We start from the raw sequence: 20,872 nt of genomic DNA, 5'->3' as shown, positions 1-20,872 counted from the left end.
TCAGTAAAAGTTACCATGAAGTGGTTAGCTTGTCATAAAAACTGATTTTACTTAATTCAACAGCACAATTTTGCCAATAGCTGGGAATTATGCAGATCAAGAATATTAGACATTTAAAACTTCTCCCAAGTTTTCTCCTGGAGGCTCCAAAAGGCAGTCACTTACACAAGACTAAAAACAGATGGTGTAAAGGGAGAGATGGTGCTGATAATTTGTTAAAGAACCTCGTGCTTTCTTTTTTTCTTTTCTATTTGCGATGACAAAATCTTTAATTTCTCTCAACGTCTTGTATATCACCTTGGTCTTTGCCATTTATCATCAAGGTCACAAAATTGCAAAGCTGTGGTACTTGGGTAAAAATTCATTGTCAGAGAGCAAAGTGCAGTGATGTCAGTACAACTTTTGTAACATCTCTTAACAGATCTCATTTTAAGCAGATTTTTGGTGCTAAATTTCATAGAAAACTTATGCAGTAGAAATATATGGAATATTGTTAAAATTGTTATACACAAGTTCAGGTGTAAAGGATACAACGTGGAAATGTATCACTGTTTAAAATAGAGGGCAAGCACTTTCACTAAAGTTCAAAATGCAAACAGCCTATAGAAAAGGGAGCAAAGCCTTACACAAATTAATTAAGGTAAAATACTTTGATAGTTGAACTGGATATTCACAATTTTAATTTGAGACTGTTTTCCAATTAAATCAGGTGCCAAAACAGACTAGTAGAAACAGGAGTAGGCTATTCAGCCCCTTGAGCCTGCTCCGCCATTCAATTAGATCACAGCTAATCTGTACCTGAACTCTTATTTACCCTTTAACCGTCTATGATCCATAATCCCTTGATACCCTTACCTAACAAAAATCCATCTATTTCAAGTCTTGAAAATTTCAATTGACCTAGCATCCACAGTATTTTTGGGAAACCTTTGTGAGAAAAAGTGCATCCTGATTACCCTCCTAAATGATGTAGCTCCAATTTTATTAAACTCCATCTGCTGTAGTTTTGGTCACTCACTTAAATCTGTCTGTGTCCCTTTGCAACTTCCTGCTCCCATTTGCACTACTTACTGTTCCTCCCAGGTTAGTGTCATAGTAGGTTGCATGGAAGCCTCAGCTCATACCTTAAAAATCTACATCACCTGGCTATTGAGAAGGCAGTATTATTCAAATAAAGAGATGTCCTGAATCCAGAGTTTGTCAGGATCATGAGTTCCTTATCACCTATTTGCCTCACCACAATATATTGTAAGGGAATCAAGGGATAAGGCAGGAAAGTGGAGCTGAGGTAGAAGATCAGCCACGATCTTATTGAATGGCAGAGCAGTCTCGAGGGGCCGTATAGCCTACTCCTGATCCTATTCCTTACGTTCTTATGATCTTCCTTCTGTATATCATTTCACCTGTTAAATAAATTTGACACAGTATTAGCCTATGCCTATTGGTCTGATGATCATTTGTGCCTTGGAAAGTGACAGGAGAATTTAGCAGTCAGCTCACTCACTAAATAACCAATAAAACCTGGCCCACTGGTTTTGCTATGGTTGTTGTTTCCTACAAATTCCCCTTCTATTACCTACTTGCCCCACCTTACTTCCTACATACAGATCCAGGACTGGCTCCTTCCTTGTTGAACTAAATACATATTGGGGCAAAAATTCATTATGGCCTGTTTTTCAGCATATGCCCAAACTGGTTAGCCCGAGACCTGACAGATATTGGGCCTCGAGCCTCGTTGTAATAATAGTGGAGAGCTGCCATTGCCTGTCGTGCCTCCAGAGGCAGCTCACCCGTTTGCCAGGATCCAATTTAGGCCTCATCGGCAGCAGCCCTCAGAAAAGTCCTGGGGGGGAGGTGGCGGAGGAGGCATACACAGGCTAGTATCTGCCTGTTGTAGTGCTGTGGATCCAGGAGGAGCACTCCTGTTCCTCCCAGCTTCACATCAGGGTAAGTATAAAAACAAAACTTACATTTTTGGTAGTGGCTTCCAGCAATCTGTTTAAGGACCTCTGGTTAGGCCACATGTAGATCAGGTAATGCTGAGCCAACTTTTCTGGTTCAAGTCCTGAAATTGGCATAAGGCCCTCAGTTTCACATGCAAGGGTCCCAACACAAAGCATCACCCATGTGGTGGCACCTTGACCCCAGGCACAGATTGGGCACAGGGACCTCCCAATTTGTGACAGTGGCCCCAGCTGCTCTTAAAGCTCAGGAAATTTGAGCACAGTTGAGACACTTGTGATCATCCCAGACATAGAAAGCATCCAGGAGTTCCCAACTCACACAGCTACCAAACTTATTTATTTGGAGCCTTACCTGTGGGCTGGTTTGAGTTTCAGCTGTCTTTCCTTCTCCATACAAAACTAAGCTGTTTTCTCTTAAAAGTTTAACAAAATCAAATACAACAGCTTAATGATTTGACTCCTCAAATGCCAGTTTAGGGTTGGAGAACATTCCTCTGAATCTAAACCCCACACTACATGCTCATTGCAATCCAATTTATACTCTTGACTTTAACAGGCAAAACTAACTAATCAGAGAGTATCTAATCACACCACTGACTTAATTAATTAGCCTTTTGCCACCTCAAACCTGCATAGGTAAGGCACCTAATAAATAAGTTAAATAGTTCTCGTATTTGAACAGCTAAATTGTAGTAAATAAAATTCGTCAGGAATTTCCTTGGAGCTCATTCCACTCTGCCGTCACAACCTTGGCGGAAACCCTGTTTATGCATGTAAATAGGATTTCCGATGAATGTCTACTTAAGTTATGGTGTTGGAGCGGGACGAGCTTGGAGGAAACTCATCCCCAAAATAAATAAGAATAAGTAAGTAAAAATTCAGTGCGTGTCCCAGTCACACCCAGTGAAGTTAAATTCCACACTTTACTAGTCTCTTTACATTCATATGGAACAGTTGCATGACATATGAAAAACCTGTAAGGGGAAGAATGTAGCTTACAAAATGGGTTTTAAAAATACACAATTTTAAAATGAAGAACAATTGTGTTGTATTTGCCTCAGATACATAGAAGAAACAAGTGTGTATCTGCAACATTTCCATGTTCTGTCTCTTTAGTCAGCTTCCTTTCCATGAATCCAAATAGGAAATTAGGTCTTGAGTTTGATGAAAACAGGCATGATTGGTCAACCTATAAACAAAATCTGATTTTATTTTAGAACGTTAGATTTTCAAATGTCAGTTGATTTGTTTTTGCTTCACTTTTTAGGAATAAATACTCATTTTACTGCAAGATTTTGCTTTTAAAATTGGTCATCATAATTAATTTGTTGAAAAGTATTTTATACTACTAGTATGTTCAGCTTTTCTCATTTCAGGACAAGGCATTTCTTCTGCATATTTGGAACACTACATCCTGTCATTTGTGAAACTGAAATAGGTTATTCATTTCTTTCACCTTTTGTGTATTACATTATATTGAATTTTTAAACCTGTCATATACAGTAAATCATTTCTGATCCAGTGGTACTTGAATGGCCATTTCTTGTTTTTAATGCAGTTTTTCCTCCAGGTCCATAAGATTAAGAGTAGTGGAATATTGATCCTGAAAAACCTTTTGCAATTTCAGCCTGTGAACAAGATTTACTAGAATCATGTCACCTTATTAGAAACAAGTGAGTCCAGGAGTTATGGAAAGAAAAAGCAAATGCTGAAAGGCCAGGAGATATAACAACAAATGAATTTATACAATGCTATTAAGGTTAAAAACATCCCAAGATACTTCACAGAGCAGAAACGGATACCTACTAGCACTAGTTAGTATGGTTGAAAAGATCATTTTAAGGAGCCTTTAATGCTGAAGAGAGAAGTTAGTTGGCATAGGTGTTTAGGGAAAGTTCCAAAGAGTGGGACCAAGATGGCTAAAAGTACCACCGCTAATGGTGGAGGGGATCCATAGGAACCTAGAATCAGAAGACAGAAGAGCACTTGCTGGGATATTGGGTTGAAGGAAGCTGCAGAACTAGTTGAGATAAGGCCATGGAGAATTTTGATTTCAATGCATTAGTGAATAAAGAGCCAATGGAGTTAGTAGGACAAGATACAGACAGTGAAATTTTGGATGAATTGGAGCTTGTGTGTGATGGATTTCGGGAGACTGACACGGAGGACATTAGAGAAGTCAAAAACCGGAGGGAACAAAAATGTGGATGAGAGCCTTTGGAGTGAGATGGAGTTGGAAGAAAGTTTGGTTACAGGTATGGAAATAAGCAGTCCAGGTGGACAGGGCTTGTAGTTTGCGAATTGGCTAAGGACCAAACAGGGCACAGAGGTACTACGCTGGTTCCGTCTAAGCGAGCAACTGGATAAAGAGACAAAGTCAGGGGCAAGGGTTGAGATTTAGTTGGGAGGTAGGAGACAGTAGGGATAAAAGGAATGTTCTCTGATTGGCGGGATGTGACAAGGATTCCCCAGGGATCTGTACTGGGTCCTCAGCTTTTCACCATATACATTAATGACTTGGATGAGAGAATATGGTTATATCCAAGTTTGCAGATGACACTAAAGAGGCACAGTAAGTTGTGTAGATGGGAACAGGAAGTTACAGTGGAACATAAACAGATTAAGTGAGCAGCAAAACTGTGGCAGATGGAGTTCACTGTGGAGAAGTGTGAGGTCATCCACTTTGGATCTGAGAAAGACAAATTGGAATATTTTCTTAATGGTGAGACCAGGAGCTGTAGAGGAGCAAAGGGACTTAGGTGTCCATGTACACAAATCAGCAAAAATGAATGCACAGGTGCAAAAAGAAATCAAAAAGGCTAATGGAATGTTGGCCTTTATCTCAAGGGGTTAGAATTCAAAAGTGAAGAAGTTATGCTTCAGTTATATAGAGCTTTGGTCAGACCTCATCTAGAGTACTTTGGTCAGTTTTGGACAATGACCTCAGGAAGATATATTGGCCTTTGGGAGGTTACAGCACAGATTTACCAGAATGAAATGAGAGCTTAAAGGGTTGCATATACTTGGCTTGTAGTCCTTTGAGTTTAGAAGGTTGGCTGACCTAATTGAAGAGTTTAAAATACTAAAAAAAAGATTTGATAGTGTAGATATAGAGAAACTATTTCCTCTGGTGGGGGAATCCAAAACAAGAAGACATAATCTTAAAATCAGGAAGCACCTTTTTAACACAAAGGGCAGGGGAAATCTGGAACTTTTCCCCCAAAAAGCTGTGGATGCTGTATCAATTGATTTGTTTCAAGACTGAGATCGATAGATTTTTGTTACATAAAGGTATGAACAAATATGGAGCAAAGACGAGTAAATAGAGTTTAGGTACAGATCAGCCATGATTTAACTGGCAGAATAGGCTCAAGGGGCTGAATGACCTTGTGTTCCTGTGATTCTGGAATTTTTCAAAGCATAGATTCAGTCTTCCTATTGTTCGATTGGTATCAGCCAAACAGTCTGACAACATGACCGAGGGCAGTGGTGAAAAGGTAGGCCTTGGAGTTGCCAGTATACATATGGAAACTGACTTCATGCTTGTGGATAATATTGGAAAGAGGCAACATGTAAACAGGAAAAAGGAGGGAACTTTGAAGTACTCTGGAGTGAGCATATGGGGGTGCGAGGAGAAGCTATTGCTGGAGATATTTTGGCTATTTTGGGACAAATAGAAGTTCAACCATGGGAGGATGATCCCACAGAAGTGATGGAGTGGTTGATTGTGTGGATCAGTGTGGAGAAGTCAAGGAGGGCTAACTTGCCATGGTTGCAATCAAGCAGGATGTCACTTGACTTTGAGCAGGGCACTCAGTGCAGGATGTTAGTCAGATCTAAACAGAATTGTAGGAGGTATGAGCATTGATCTGGGTGGCCCTTGATTTGAGGACCTTCGGGAGGTTGGAGATGGGGTGATAGTTGAAGGGATCAAGAGTGGGCTTTTTGAGATAGGTGATGGCAGTTTTGAAGTAGAATGGAGTTTGAAGGCGTGTGCCAAATGATGTCAGTGAATATTGGAGCATAGAAAGGTACTTGAATGGCAAGGAGTTGGATGGGGATGGAATCAAATGAACAGGAGCTGTGTCTTATAACAGAGATCAGTTTAGTGAGGAAGGAGAAGCAATGGAACAATATGAAGTTGGGGTAAGAGAATAGCAGTGGCATCAAGGATAAGGCAGGTGGTGGTGACTGAGGCAAACATGAATAGCTGTAATAGATGAAAAAATGCATAAGCTCCTTGCACTTGTTGAGGGAGAAGAGGGTTGGTTGCTCATTGGGTAGATTGTCTTTACCTTCTAGGATGATTCGAGAATAACAGGAGAATCTGGCTGTAGAGTGTAGGCACAGTATTGCTTGAGATGGTTGAGCCAGATCTAGTGGTGGACAACTAGACCAGTCCAAGCAGCAAGTGCTCTTGAGTTTGTGGCCCTCTGACTTGGAGCAGAGGTGGGAACTGTACTGGGAGAACAGCAGGGATGGGAGACAGTGAGTGACTGGTGAGGCATCAAATGCAGAGCAAAGGGAACTGCTGACTGCTGACTAGGTAGCGTTGTGACATAGCTGCCAGACTGGGCTTGTGGCAGGGTGGTGAGCGAACCAACACGAGGGAAAAACTTTCTTGACCTCGTCCTCACCAATCTACCTGTCGCAAATGCATCTGTCCATGACAGTATTGGTAGGAGTGACCACCGCACAGTCCTTGTGGAGACGAAGTCCCGTCTTCGCACTGAGGACACCATCCAACATATTGTGTGGCACTATCACCATGCTAAATGGGATAGAGTCAGAACAGATCTAGCAGCTCAAAACTGGGCATCCATGAGGAGCTGTGGGCCATCAGCAGCAGCAGAATTGTATTCCACCACAATCTGTAACCTCATGGCCCGGCATATTCCTCACTCTACCATTACCAACAAGCCAGGGGATCAACCCTGGTTCAATGAAGAGTGTAGAAGAGCATGCCAGGAGCAGCGCCGGGCTTACCGAAAAATGAGGTGCCAACCTGGTGAAGCTACAACTCAGGACTACATGCACGCTAAACAGCTGAAGCAACAGGCTATAGACAGAGCAAAGCGATTCCACAACCAACGGATCAGATCAAAGCTCTGCAGTCGTGAATGGTGGTGGACAATTAAACAACTAACGGGAGGAGGAGGCTCTGTAAACACCCCATCAATGATGGCGGAGTCCAGCACGTGAGTGCAAAAGACAAGGCTGAAGCGTTTGCAACCATTTTCAGCCAGAAGTGCCAAGTGAATGATCCATCTCGGCTTCCTCCCAATATCCCCACCATCACAGAAGCCAGTTTTAAGCCAATTTGATTCACTCCACGTGATATCAAGAAACGGCTGAGTGCACTGGATACAGCAAAGCCTATGGGCCCCGACAACATCCCAACTGTAGTGCTGAAGACTTGTGCTCCAGAACTAGCCGCGCCTCTAGCCAAGCTGTTCCGGTAGAGCTACAACACTGGCGTCAACCCGACAATGTGGAAAATTGCCCAGATATGTCCTGTCCACAAAAAGCAGGACAAATCCAATCTGGCCAATTACCGCCCTTTCAGTCTACTCTCAATCATCAGCAAAGTGATGGAAGGTGTCGTCGACAGTGCTATCAAGCGGCACTTACTTACCAATAACCTGCTCACCGATGCTCAGTTTGGGTTCTGCCAGGACCACTCAGATCCAGACCTCATTATAGCCTTGGTCCAAACATGGACAAACGAACTGAATTCCAGAGGTGAGGTGAGAGTGACTGCCCTTGACATCAAGGCAGATTTGAATGAGTGTGGCATCAAGGAGCCCTAGCAAAATTGAAGTCAATGGGAATCAGGGGGAAAACTCTCCAGTGGCTGGAGTCATACCTAGCACAAAGGAAGATGGTAGTGGTTGTTGGAGGTCAATCATCTCAGCCCCAGAACATTGCTGCAGGGGTTCCTCAGAGCAGTGTCCTAGACCCAACCATCTTCAGCTGCTTCATCAATGACCTTCGCTCCATCATAAGGTCAGGAATGGGAATGTTCGCTGATGATTGCACAGTGTTCGGTTCCATTTGCAACCCCTCAGATAATGAAGCAGTCCGTGCCCGCATGCAGCACGACCTGGACAACATCCAGGATTGGGCTGATAAGTGGCAAGTAACATTCGCGCGAGACAAGTGCCAGGCAATGACCATCTCCAACAAGAGAGAGTCTAACCACCTCCCCTTGACATTCAACGGCATTACCATCGCTGAATCCCCCACAATCAACATCCTGGGGATAACCATTGACCAGAAACTTAACTGGACCAGCCACATAAATACTGTGGCTACAAGAGCAGGTCAGAGGCTGGGTATTCTGCAGCGAGTGACTCACCTCCTGACTCCCCAAAGCCTTTCTACCATTTACGAGGCTCAAGTCAGGAATGTGATGGAATACTCTTCACTTGCCTGGATGAGTGCAGCTCCAACAACACTCAAGAAGCTCGACACCATCCAGGACAAAGCAACTTGCTTGATTGACACGCCATCCACCACCCTAAACATTCACTCCCTTCACCACCGGCGCATTGTGGCTGCAGTACGTACCATCCACAAGATGCACTGCAGCAACTCGCCAAGGCTTCTTCGACAGCACCTCCCAAGCCCATGACCTCTACCACCTAGAAGGACAAGGGCAGCAGGCACATGGGAACAACAACACCTGCACGTTCCCCTCCAAGTCACACACCATCCCAACTTGGAAATATATCGCCGTTCCTTCATTGTCGCTGGGTCAAAATCCTGGAACTCCCTTCCTAACAGCACTGTGGGAGAACCTTCACCACACGGACTGCAACGGTTCAAGAAGGCGGTTCACCACCACCTTCTCAAGGGCGATTAGGGATGGGCAATAAATGTTGGCCTCGCCAGTGATGCCCACATCCCATGAATGAATTAAAAGAAAAAGGTTGAGGGTCAGAGAAGATCGAATTAAGAATTAGAGAGTGTGCTGGTGAGGAAGGTGGGTGAAATAATTTTTTTATTCATTCATGGGATGTCGGCTTCGCTGGCAAGGTCAGCATTTATTGCCCATCTCTAATTGCCCTTGAGAAAGTGGTGGTGAGCCGCCTTCTTGAACCGCTGCAGTCCTTGTGGTGAAGGTTCTCCCACAATGCTGTTAGGAAGGGAGTTCCAGGATTTTGACCCAGTGACAATGAAGGAATGGCGATATATTTCCAAGTCGGGATGGTGTGTGACTTGGAGGGGAACGTGCAGGTGGTGTTGTTCCCATGCACCTGCTGCCCTTGTCCTTCTAGGTGATAGAGGTTGCTGGTTTGGGAAGTGCTGTTTGAAGAAGCCTTGGTGAGTTGCTGCAGCGCAGCTTGTAGACGGTACACACTGCAGCCACGGTGAGCTGGTGGTGGAGGGAGTGAATGTTTAAGGTGGCGGATGGGGTCCCGATCAATTGGGCTGCTTTGTCCTGGATGGTGTCGAGCATCTTGAGTGTTGTTGGAGCTGCCTTCATCCAGGCAAGTGGAGAGTATTCCATCACACTCCTGACTTGTGCCTTGTAAATGGTGGAAAGGCTTTGTGGAGTCAGGAGGTGAGTCAGGTGCCGCAGAATACCCAGCCTCTGACCTGCTCTTGTAGCCATAGTATTTATCTGGCTGGTCTAGTTAAGTTTCTGGTCAATGGTGACCCCCCAGGATGTTGATGGTCCAGATGATGGCCCAAATTCCAAAGATACAGGATGAGTTTAGTGAGGTCAGAGTTGGTGATGCAGATAAGCAAGCGATGCAGGATGTTCTCGTTAATGATTAAAGCCTCCGAAGGAGTAACACCTCATGTAGGCATGGTTAAGGAGTGGCCATTGGTTTGGATGGGGCAGATCAAGTGCAGATTAGAGCAATAACCAAGTGCTTGAGAGGATGGTAGACACTCAGAATCTTTAAGGAGGGAGGAAAGAGATGGAAAAATGTTAGGAGCTTGAATGAAGAAAAGATGCCAATGGAGTAAGAGGAGAGACCAAGTTAAGACCTATAATGAGGACCACACTGCTACAATGACAATTTGGATGGGGCATGTGGTGGAACAATTAGCGGGGTGGACAGCTTCAATGAGGGGGAAGGAGTCGTTGACGATCCGGATTCTTTCCCCTCAGTCTGGTTCAGTAAAAACTGAAGTCGAATACATTTTAAAATTCAACACATCTTTAATAGCAGGGTTCTTAGTCTGCAGCATTGATTTGGACTCCTGATAGAGTCCCTCTATGCTGGCAGAGCAAGAACAACAACATACAGAAATCCACACGTTTTTATACAAATCAATAGGGTTGGAACATACTTAACGAGGGTCAACACCAATCATAAGCCGGGCACAGGTTGCCATGCGAGGTTACATTATTTCCGGCCAATCATAAATCGTCCATGTGCTGATCATGCTGCTGTTAGACATCAAAGGGGATAACTTCCTCACTTTCCAACTTGGAATGTTCTTCCCTGTTCCTTCTGTTCCTTATCTCCCAACCTGGAATGTCTTTCAACTTTGGCTAAGCTCGTTACCTATATTGATCTGCCATAAACATGGAGACATTCAGACCAGTCCTTGACTCACATCAAAGACTCTACATTGATAAGACAATGCAGGCCTGCTGACTAAGCAAACATATGGCCCAGCAGGAGGGCCAGGCCACTTGTATCAATCTCAGTTACTAACTAATTAACCCTTTCTAACCATTTTGCATTCTGCTTCTTTGCCACGTAGGCATCTTAATATTTTACCGAAAACTGACCACGTAGGGATTCTCATTCCCCCCTTTTATCATTTTATGATAACCAATTATTACGGTGCTCACTGGTTCTGCAGCGCAGCAACATTTAAGTAAGCAATAAACTATAAGAATTATAACAATGAATATGACTAGCCCTTGAACTAGAGAAGTCCCAATAGAACACAGACATGTTTCATCAATACGCCTTTGTACTCTTATCTGTTCTCAGGAACAGACTCCTTCTAAACATCTCTCAAATAAGCTGCGAATGTCCTTGGTCAGCTAAACCTATTCATGTTAGTTTGAAAAGGCTAACATAATCAAATATCCTATGGTGCTTTATATTTTGTTTCCAGCCTAACTAGACTGAATGGTACCTTTCAGACCATTTTACACCTGTGAATTGGTTCCCTCCCCATTATATCCCTTAATCCAAATTCTCCCTACAATATCCCGTTAGATGCTGTACCTCATCTTAACCAGGTTCCCTTCGTGTTGGCCACCAGTCCGGGTGGAAGAGAGGCAGAGCATCTGATAATCCTATCAAACTATAATTGTCTTCCCTTTTACATGCACCTTACCCCAGCAGGTGCTACTCCCAGTACCATTAAGATGTGTTCTTAGTTGAAACCACAGAGACAATGGGGACATTCTCACCCAGGCTCTGTTTTACTATCTTTGCCAAACCCTTCATCCTCTGCTTACATTTATTACATGCAATGAAAATCAAGAAGCACATTACAACAAACTGCACTACGACTAATACATATGAAATTAATCTAATCCAAGGATGGATCTGTATATTCAGTCCCAAATTCCAGAGGTCATTTCACCAGGTGGTGACTTTAATTTGGTCAATGTCATGCTTAATGTTGTTATTGTCCTGTTGTAGGTTATAATAAACCTTCTAGGAGAGGCGTATCTCCATTCGCAATGCTTTCAAGTATTTAGGCAACAGGGGTGTCAGATACCCAAATGTGTCCTGATATGCTTTGAAGTCCTTTCTGACATTCTCAGAAACTTGTAAGGTGGTGAGGTTATGCCGGTGTATCTCTACCAGTTCCTCGGGTCCAATCCGAACCAGGACTTCAGAAATGGAGTAGAATTCTGGACTTAAAATATCACAAGTTAGATTGGCATATTTAAACGTTTTCAAATTAGTTGTAACACAGTATTCGCCCTCTCCGGCATATGCCACTTGAGTGGGTTTTAGATCCGCCTCTAGGACCTCCATGGTACAGTTAATATCCTGATTGGTACCGGTATTATTAAACCCACACTGTGCTTCTAGGCTGTGTCCAACACTATGTGGACACACAGTGACAGCATGTCTAGTAACACATCCCTTTAATTTTGTTCCAGCCAATCAGCTTAAATCTACGTCCTCTAGTTCTTGAACCCTCTGCTAGGGGAAACAGGTACTTCCTGTCTACTTTATCTGGGCCCCTCATAATCTTGTAATTTTGTATCCATCGTGTGGATATCTTCTAAATATTGTTTCTCCCAATTTTATTGTTAACTGATGGGAACCTAACCCTGAATTTTGGAAATCCAAATTACTGTGTCCCTCTTTACTTTAATTTCAGTCCTTTTGATTGATACCAGTGTTTCCTGACTGTTTCATTAATTAGTTGGTTTCTCTATGGACCATGTGTCAGTGCCTTATTTAAAAGGATTTCTCACTCGCCTGGACCACATTAACCATTTTCCTGTTGTGCTGTTGTCAAGTAACTGAGCCTGTCTGAGACTCATTCTTCAATGTATCTTCTTCATGTATCTCCGCATACTAGCAGCATCTCATAGGAATGAGCTTAGTGTTCTTGGATATTAACTTTCTGCTGGCCAGTCTCTTCTTCCTCATGGTATTTCCGAACATTTTCCATGGCACACATCATATGTCCTGTAGGATTCAGTCCTGTAAAAGCAACTGGTTTGTTTAAAGAGTGGTTGCAATAGCTCACCAGGCCACAGGCCTTTGTAATCATGTTCTTCATCCTGATCTCCGTTTCAGATGATGGCAACATACATTTGTATCTTTTATGTCCACTGTAGCCATTCTTAGGTTTTCAGGTTATCTTATCAAAAAGATCAGGGGTGTCTAGAGTGCTTATCTCCCCCTGCATGGTCCCGATGTCAGGGTAGTGGCCAGGCTATTGAGTGTAGTTTTCTCATTATTCATTATAGGCAAGGACACAAATATCTCCACGAGAAAGCTATCAATTTACTATTCTCAACTACACTTTCCTGACTTCCACTAGATTGTATATTTATGCCAGATTGATTTTTTTATCATGCCCAATTCAATGACTTTAGAGAAATTCCCATATCTCCCCACCTCGAGCATTCTGTCTCGGAAGACAACAAATAGGTTAAAACAAAACAGATCAAAATGTTTTCAAAAGAAGAGAATCAGGTTGATATCACCACGCTGTGACATTTGGTATCCGCTGATGTCTGCAGCTAAAGTCTTAAATCTTTAACACCACTGGATCGTTTCCTGCACCAAATTTCTCCAGCAAAGGTTGCACCGTAACTTTGTAACTACTCTTGGTAATCCTGCACCATCAACACTCACGTGGTCCCAAAAAAAACCAGGGTCACCTGTTTTAAAAGAAACACAGAAAATCCATTGCAGCTCTTCTTGAGAGCCCAAGTGATTAATTTGTCAAATCTTCATTTATTATTTATTTATCCAAAGGAATAATCCCTATACCCGAAACAAATTTAGAAAACAAAACAGGAGAGAGAAATTGCCTAGTTCCATTCTCGCTCTCTCTCTGAAGCACGCAGCCTGTCTGAAATAAACACTGTCTCTCCCATATACAGATGTACGCAGGGCTGCAGACTGGAATTTCTAACTCCAAGTCCTAATCTCTGTGTTTTCAAGATGTAACCACATTAAGCAGATATCATTAGCAGCCGCTTGCTAAGATACGTTATATTCCTCTTTTATTAATTTATTAATGGTTTGGGCATGTGTTTCTAGCACTGTAGCTATCCTTTGCAAATATATGGTCAGCATTTGATCCTCAGACAATTCCTTATCTGTATTTTCATTTATCTTTTAATATATCTTTAATGCGAGACCCTAAATCTCTGACCTTTTGATCTAATGTTGTCAAATCAATGGTGTTAACAACTGAGGCAAAGGCAGTTGCTATATCACTTATCACAGATCTTTACGTCTCCATATTTGCCTATCTCTTTTTACGATGTCCACCTTCATTCCATGTCGCTCTTTGTTTTAACACTTGAGTTAGGAGGTGTTGATCTAATTGTTGAGTTTTCTTAGCAGTCTCAATGCAAGTTATATAATTTGTCAGGGAAGGTCTCCCCTCTTTGGTCAGATCTTGTATTCTACTATTAATTTCAAATAAAATTGAACAGCCCCAGAACTTGTCAAAACTTCCTTATCATACTGTGGCAGGGTAAAACTGATAGGCGTTTAGTACCCTGTGTCAGTACATAGCTCAAGTAATGGACTTCCAATTGTCTAACCTATGCTTCCTTTTCATATGATTTGTTTTACATTCCTTTCTTATCAATTTTTCACTGTAGCGTGAAAACTTATATCTCAGTCAATTGTAGCCTTTGGCATTTCCGAGTGATTGGGACAACTTTACTAATACAACCTATACCAATTGTTACCTCATGTTCACCTGTGTTCTGGGCAAGCCTCAAACAGTTCTCAACCGACTGGGTCATTTCTATCTGTTTGAACTGCTCTTGGCATGACAGTCTGGCTTCTTGGGATGGAAGGGGTTAATATTAACTTGCTCTTGTGGTAGGAGTAACTTGATCCTTCTCCCTTTTGAGATTAAGTTCCCACCTTCAAAATTTCACTTCACACAGGTTTGACTGATTTTTTTACTTCTCACATTTGTGGATTGCTTTATACTATATTTTTGCACACTATTTTTTCACATACTTTTAGTGGATGTGATTATAATCAACGCTCCGAGCTGTTCCAGCTTTCCGACTTTTCCTATCACAATGATCCTGATAGTTTTTTAATGTATCCCGTTAATTTTTAACCTCTTTTTAAACTACAGCCAATCACAAAATAAACATTCAAAATGCCAATTTTTTGAAGATCCCATGTCTGGAATTTAACATGCCCACACTTTATAAGAACCAGAATTTAATAGGTCACTTAACCTCAATAACTCCAATTTTAATTCAGCAGTATCAGAATTAAACACACGACAAGACAGATACATTACACAAAGGAAGAAAACACACAAGACACAGTAAGAAGGGGGCGTAGCCCACAACACCGACAAAAAAAAACACTGATCAAAGACAGGCTTTTTAAAGGGACAGTACACTTAAACAACAAAACTTTTCTTTTTTTGGGTCTCTGTCTTTTAAACATTTGTCTAGTCACTTAATTCTATCCATATTTTTTTACAGTACTGTCTCCATAAAGCAATTAGTTCTTTGGCTGAGGTACCTCTGTTATTTTTCCAAATTAATTCCTGAGCCTTTTTTTCGGCATCTAAGTTTTATCAATAGTTCCTGTTTATATCCAATCACCAGGAACTTAAACCCTGACTACCCTCAGTGATATTAACCACTGACCTACCGCTTACAAGTTATTCCCTCAGTGATATTCGACCACTGACCTCTTCCTGCTATTTCTGTGTATTCGCCAGACTGACCTGAATCTTGTAAGGACGCACACGAGTGTTAGCGATTGGACGATTCGTCGTCAGACTGACGGATTGGAGGAAAACCGACGTAGTAAATTAAGACTACTTACATCGGGGCGCCATTTCCTTCCTCCGTGTCTGAGACAATCCGCCTCTTACTCCGCGAACGCTCGGTGAACAACCGTTAAGATCCCACCGCTGCCACCAAATGACGATCCGGATTCTTTCCCCTCAGTCTGGTTCAGTAAAAACTGAAGTCGAATACATTTTAAAATTCAACACATCTTTAATAGCAGGGTTCTTAGTCTGCAGCATTGATTTGGACTCCTGATAGAGTCCCTCTATGCTGGCAGAGCAAGAACAACAACATACAGAAATCCACACGTTTTTATACAAATCAATAGGGTTGGAACATACTTAACGAGGGTCAACACCAATCATAAGCCGGGCACAGGTTGCCATGCGAGGTTACATTATTTCCGGCCAATCATAAATCGTCCATGTGCTGATCATGCTGCTGTTAGACATCAAAGGGGATAACTTCCTCACTTTCCAACTTGGAATGTTCTTCCCTGTTCCTTCTGTTCCTTATCTCCCAACCTGGAATGTCTTTCAACTTTGGCTAAGCTCGTTACCTATATTGATCTGCCATAAACATGGAGACATTCAGACCAGTCCTTGACTCACATCAAAGACTCTACATTGATAAGACAATGCAGGCCTGCTGACTAAGCAAACATATGGCCCAGCAGGAGGGCCAGGCCACTTGTATCAATCTCAGTTACTAACTAATTAACCCTTTCTAACCATTTTGCATTCTGCTTCTTTGCCACGTAGGCATCTTAATATTTTACCGAAAACTGACCACGTAGGGATTCTCATCGTCACCTACAGTTTTCTGCTGGATTCATATGATCAGTATTGATCTGCTGTGGAATGTGCATAAAATTAGTGAGCATTTAAAAATGCATATAGCTTAATCAATGATAGCCAACATGGATATATTAAAGGCAAGTCATGTTTGACAAATTTTATAACATTTTTTTGAAGAAGCGACCGATTGGATGGATAAAGGGAATGCAGTAGTACTGATTTGCTATGGAATGTGCATTTTATTATTACTTGTAGTTAGTCTAATGTTAGTTGTGGACAAACTCTTAGGAACAATAATTCAAGATCCAGAACAAAATAATCTGTTGGGTTGGCACTTCACCCGCTAGCCTAAACATCTACCGCCAGCATTCCGTGGCTGCAGTGTGTGCTGTCTACAGGATGCTGCATTCTACACCAGTATTGATCTCACCATTGACCTCTGTACAATGCCAGTATAACTTGTTCTGACTCGGCCTCCAGATACTGTCTACCTGATTTGCATTGTTAATAACTGCCTCACACTAACCAAATGCTTTGAGTATCAATGATCACTCCCAAATCCTTTTCCTTCACAGCATTTGCTAATGGAGTCAGAGGACCCTTTCATGTTATACACATGCTTACTATTACCTATTCCTATATGCAATACCCTACATTTATCCACATTGAAATACAACTGCCATATTTCAGCCCTGACCCTGCCATATCTATTTTCCTAACTGATATGCTTCTCTACAGTTAATTAATTAAAAATAATTCTTACTTACTTGCCTAGTCTTGCATGTTCCCCTCCAAGTCACACACCATCCCACCTTGGAAATATATCGCCGTTCCTTCATCGTCGCTGGGTCAAAATCCTGGAACTCCCCAACAGCACTGTGGGAGAACCTTCACCACACGGACTGCAGCGATTCAAGAAGGCGGCTCACCACCACCTTCTCAAGGGCAATTAGGGATGGGCAATAAATGCCGGCCTCGCCAGCGACGCCCACATCCCATGAACGAATAATAAAACAGATTCATACCCATTCTGTCTTAGCATTAAATTCCAGTTCAAGCCAAACTCCTTTGCTGCCTTCTAACAGTGTTGGCTTCTCACAGCCACGCTTCCATTATTTCTAAGCATCTCTTTCACTCACTCAATTGTCTCATGATGTGGAGATGCCAGTGATGGACTGGGGTTGACAATTGTAAACAATTTTAAACAATTGTAAACAATTTTACAACACCAAGTTATTTGTTGGACTATAACTTGGTGTTGTAAAATTGTTTTCGATTGTCTCAGGCAGCATTCTATACAATAATTGCTCATGGACCTATAGATGTGGCAGGTATGCACAACTAACATAGCATTAAATATTTTAATCAGAAATTAGGTATCTACATGCTCACATGTAAATATGGATCCTTTGCATTAAGACAAGCTCCGAAAACTGACGGATGATCCCTGCCAGCGTGTAATTTCTCATTATTGATTACAGTGCCAGGATTTTATACCTTTTCAAACTCATACATCTAAGCTACAAAATGCTCTGCATTCTCCTTGTAATGAGTCATTCTTCAAACAAGCAAACATGTCATAGTCTTTGCAAATTTCTGCCAAGTGCCCCGGTCACTAGTTGAGCCAGTTTTTGATCCTGGAATACATATTAGAAACAATTAGTTTGATATGATGGGACTGGACATAGTTATGCACCAGAAAGATGCCGTGCATATTTGCTGCTACTCCAAATCATTTCTGAACAGCTGATCAAACAGCTGAGGATTTACTTCATTTTCAACAGAGGCAGGTACCAGACCGGGATCTTTCATGTGAATGCACATGTCTGTGCAAACAAAGGCTGAATGCAATGAAGGAAACATCTCAACTTTGCAAATGTTGAATGCGTTATTTCTGGTTCAGCACCAAAAGATCAGAGTGAGGATGATGCTTTTCAAGGCATTGCGAGCATACTATTCATACAAAAAAAATGTCGTAAAAGAACCAGCAAAAATGCCACCAGGCAGTCTTAAATAAACAATGAATTTAAGTACTCACCTCAGACAATTCAAATGTCAATAATGCATAAGCTTATGGTAGTTACATCTGACCATTCTGAACACAATTTGCAAATTCAGATGAACAAATGCCAATGCAAGTGCAGAGGCAAGACTTGGTCTATAGTTTGATTTCTTATCACAATTGTGCAGTTTATGGCCAAAGCTTGCGATACCAGCAGGCACTCAGTAGTTGCTGATGCTGAACAACTTGTTCATCAAAAGACAAGTGTAAGCAAAGCATGCTGGGGGAAATGAAATAGTATGTTAAAATTGAAACAACAATTTATACAAACACCATCACCCAAATGTAGAGCACAAGGTGGTTTTGTTATAATGTAATAAATATGTATTGAAATATTATCATAACTCCACAAAACATTTACACAAAATTTAGAGTTGCTGTAAAACAGTCTCTTTATTGCTTTGATTTACACCTTTACTTTATTAGGCGGTCTGACAATGGTGCAGCCAGAGACAACTGTAACAAGGACAGCTGTTTTACAAATTTGATTTTGGTGTTTGCTGGTAACACAGAGATGTGGAGAAATTGTACTGGGGTCAACATCTGGTGCATGCTCCAACACCCCTGTTCAGCAAGTAATGATTAATGCTGCATTTAAACTTCAGCACACCAAGCACAGCATTCCAGGAAACAATATTTTCTGAGAGAGCGCTTGGATTGTGCGTGTATACACTATTGAAATGCAGGTGCTGTAGTTCTTGTGTTCATGTATGAACACGAAGATCTAATTTAAGCATCAGTAACTGTTGTGATGCTGCTCTAATTGTGATCTTGTATAGAATTACATAGAAATTACAACACGGAAACAGGCCATTCGGCCTGGTGTCTATCCTCCACACAAGCAATAGTCCTAATCACATGTGCCCACCATGTACTCATATGCCTTTATTCCCTTTTCCTTCAATCACCTGTGTAACCTATTCTTAAATGTTGACATGGTCTCTGCTTCAATCACTAACTCTGGTAGTGCATTCGACAGTCTCACAACTTACTGTGTAAAAAGGTTTCACCTGCTCTCTGTCTCAAATCTCTTACATTTAATCTTATATCTACGACCCTTCATTCTAGACCCTCAACCACTGGAAACAATCTGTTTCTATCTACTTTGTGCCATCCCTTCACAATTTTAAACACCTCTATCAAACCACTCTATATTTTTCTGTGTATTAACGAAAAAAGCTGCAATTTTTCAAGTATTTCTTTGTATTTGTATTTCCTCATACCAGGCAGCAGATTTGAGAATACTTTTTTATTGCTTCAATACCCTTCCTATAGTGTGGAGCCCAAAATTGCACACAGTACGCTGGCTGTGGTCTTACTAAGGTTTTTGATAGATTCACTATTGCATCTCAACTTTTATATTCTATACCTTTTGTCATATACCCAGTATTCCATTAGCTTTTTTAAATAGCCCTTTCCACATGAGGTGCTACTTTTAAAGTCTTGTGAACTTGAACTCCCAAATCCCTCTGCTCTTCCATATCACCCAGCTTCCCTCATTCAATGTATAAGTATTCCTTTTATCTTTTTACCAAAATATACCACCTCACATTTACTGACATTGAATCCCATCTGCAGTCTATTTGTTGATTTACAGCCCTGTGTGCCAATCTCTCTTTCCATCTCACCTCAGCCAGCTGACTCCTCATCTTTCTAAAATCTGCTTTAATCAAACTGGTGCCCTTGTTTTTGTATTAGTTTTTTCCCCTTTCTATTTGGAACTTATACCTTATTACATTATGGTCACTGCAAGGTGTTCATCCACATTTAATTCATCTACCTGATCTAATTTGTTACTGATAACAAGGTCTAGCAATGCCTCTCCCCATGTAGGCACACAAACATACTGCTTGAAGAGGGGGTCCTGCACACATTTTAGGAATTCCATTTACTCTCCCTCTGTCCCAATCAATAAGTGGGTAATTAAAATCTCCTGGAACAATAAACGTGTTATTCCTATTCTTCTCCCTGATCTGTCGACATATTTCCTGCCTCACCTCAGATGTTGTGGAGATGGGTGGCTAGTGGAAATGTCTGGATGGCTTTGGTTCATTTGGAGTTCAGGATCAAGCACTGGGTAATCTCTGCAGCCTGTAAAGCAACCATATAATTTTCCAGTACTGGGAGGAGATAAGCTATTGCTCCATTTTTCAACTTAAAAATAACATTAAAGGATAATTCTCATGAAGTATAAATTTGTAATATTGCAGTATCTAATCAAACAGGTGTGAATGGTACTGTACTCTTGGAAGATGTTGCAGTTTAACTGGAGCCATCTGTTCCAATCTATCCTTTCGTTCATTCATTTTAGCAAAAAAGTAGATCTGAGTATGAACTGATGTTCTCCTCTTATAGTTAGTGCAGAGAAACACACCAAGATTAGAAGAACAAATGCTGAAATCTGAAGTATGAGCAGCACTGCAGTATTTCTGTGGCAGACACTGCATAGCTTTTCAAAATAAACAGCAGGCAGAGAAATCTAAGGAATACCTTCTAGGTCAAATAAACCTTTTGGAGTTAGTATCGACATGTTGGAAACAAACATCTTTTGTGATGCCTCATTTATTACCCATCCCTAATTGCTCTT

Source organism: Heptranchias perlo, chromosome 5, assembly GCF_035084215.1.
Source record: "Heptranchias perlo isolate sHepPer1 chromosome 5, sHepPer1.hap1, whole genome shotgun sequence".
In the NCBI taxonomy this organism is placed as follows: domain Eukaryota; kingdom Metazoa; phylum Chordata; class Chondrichthyes; order Hexanchiformes; family Hexanchidae; genus Heptranchias; species Heptranchias perlo.
This window is presented reverse-complemented; position numbering follows the sequence as displayed.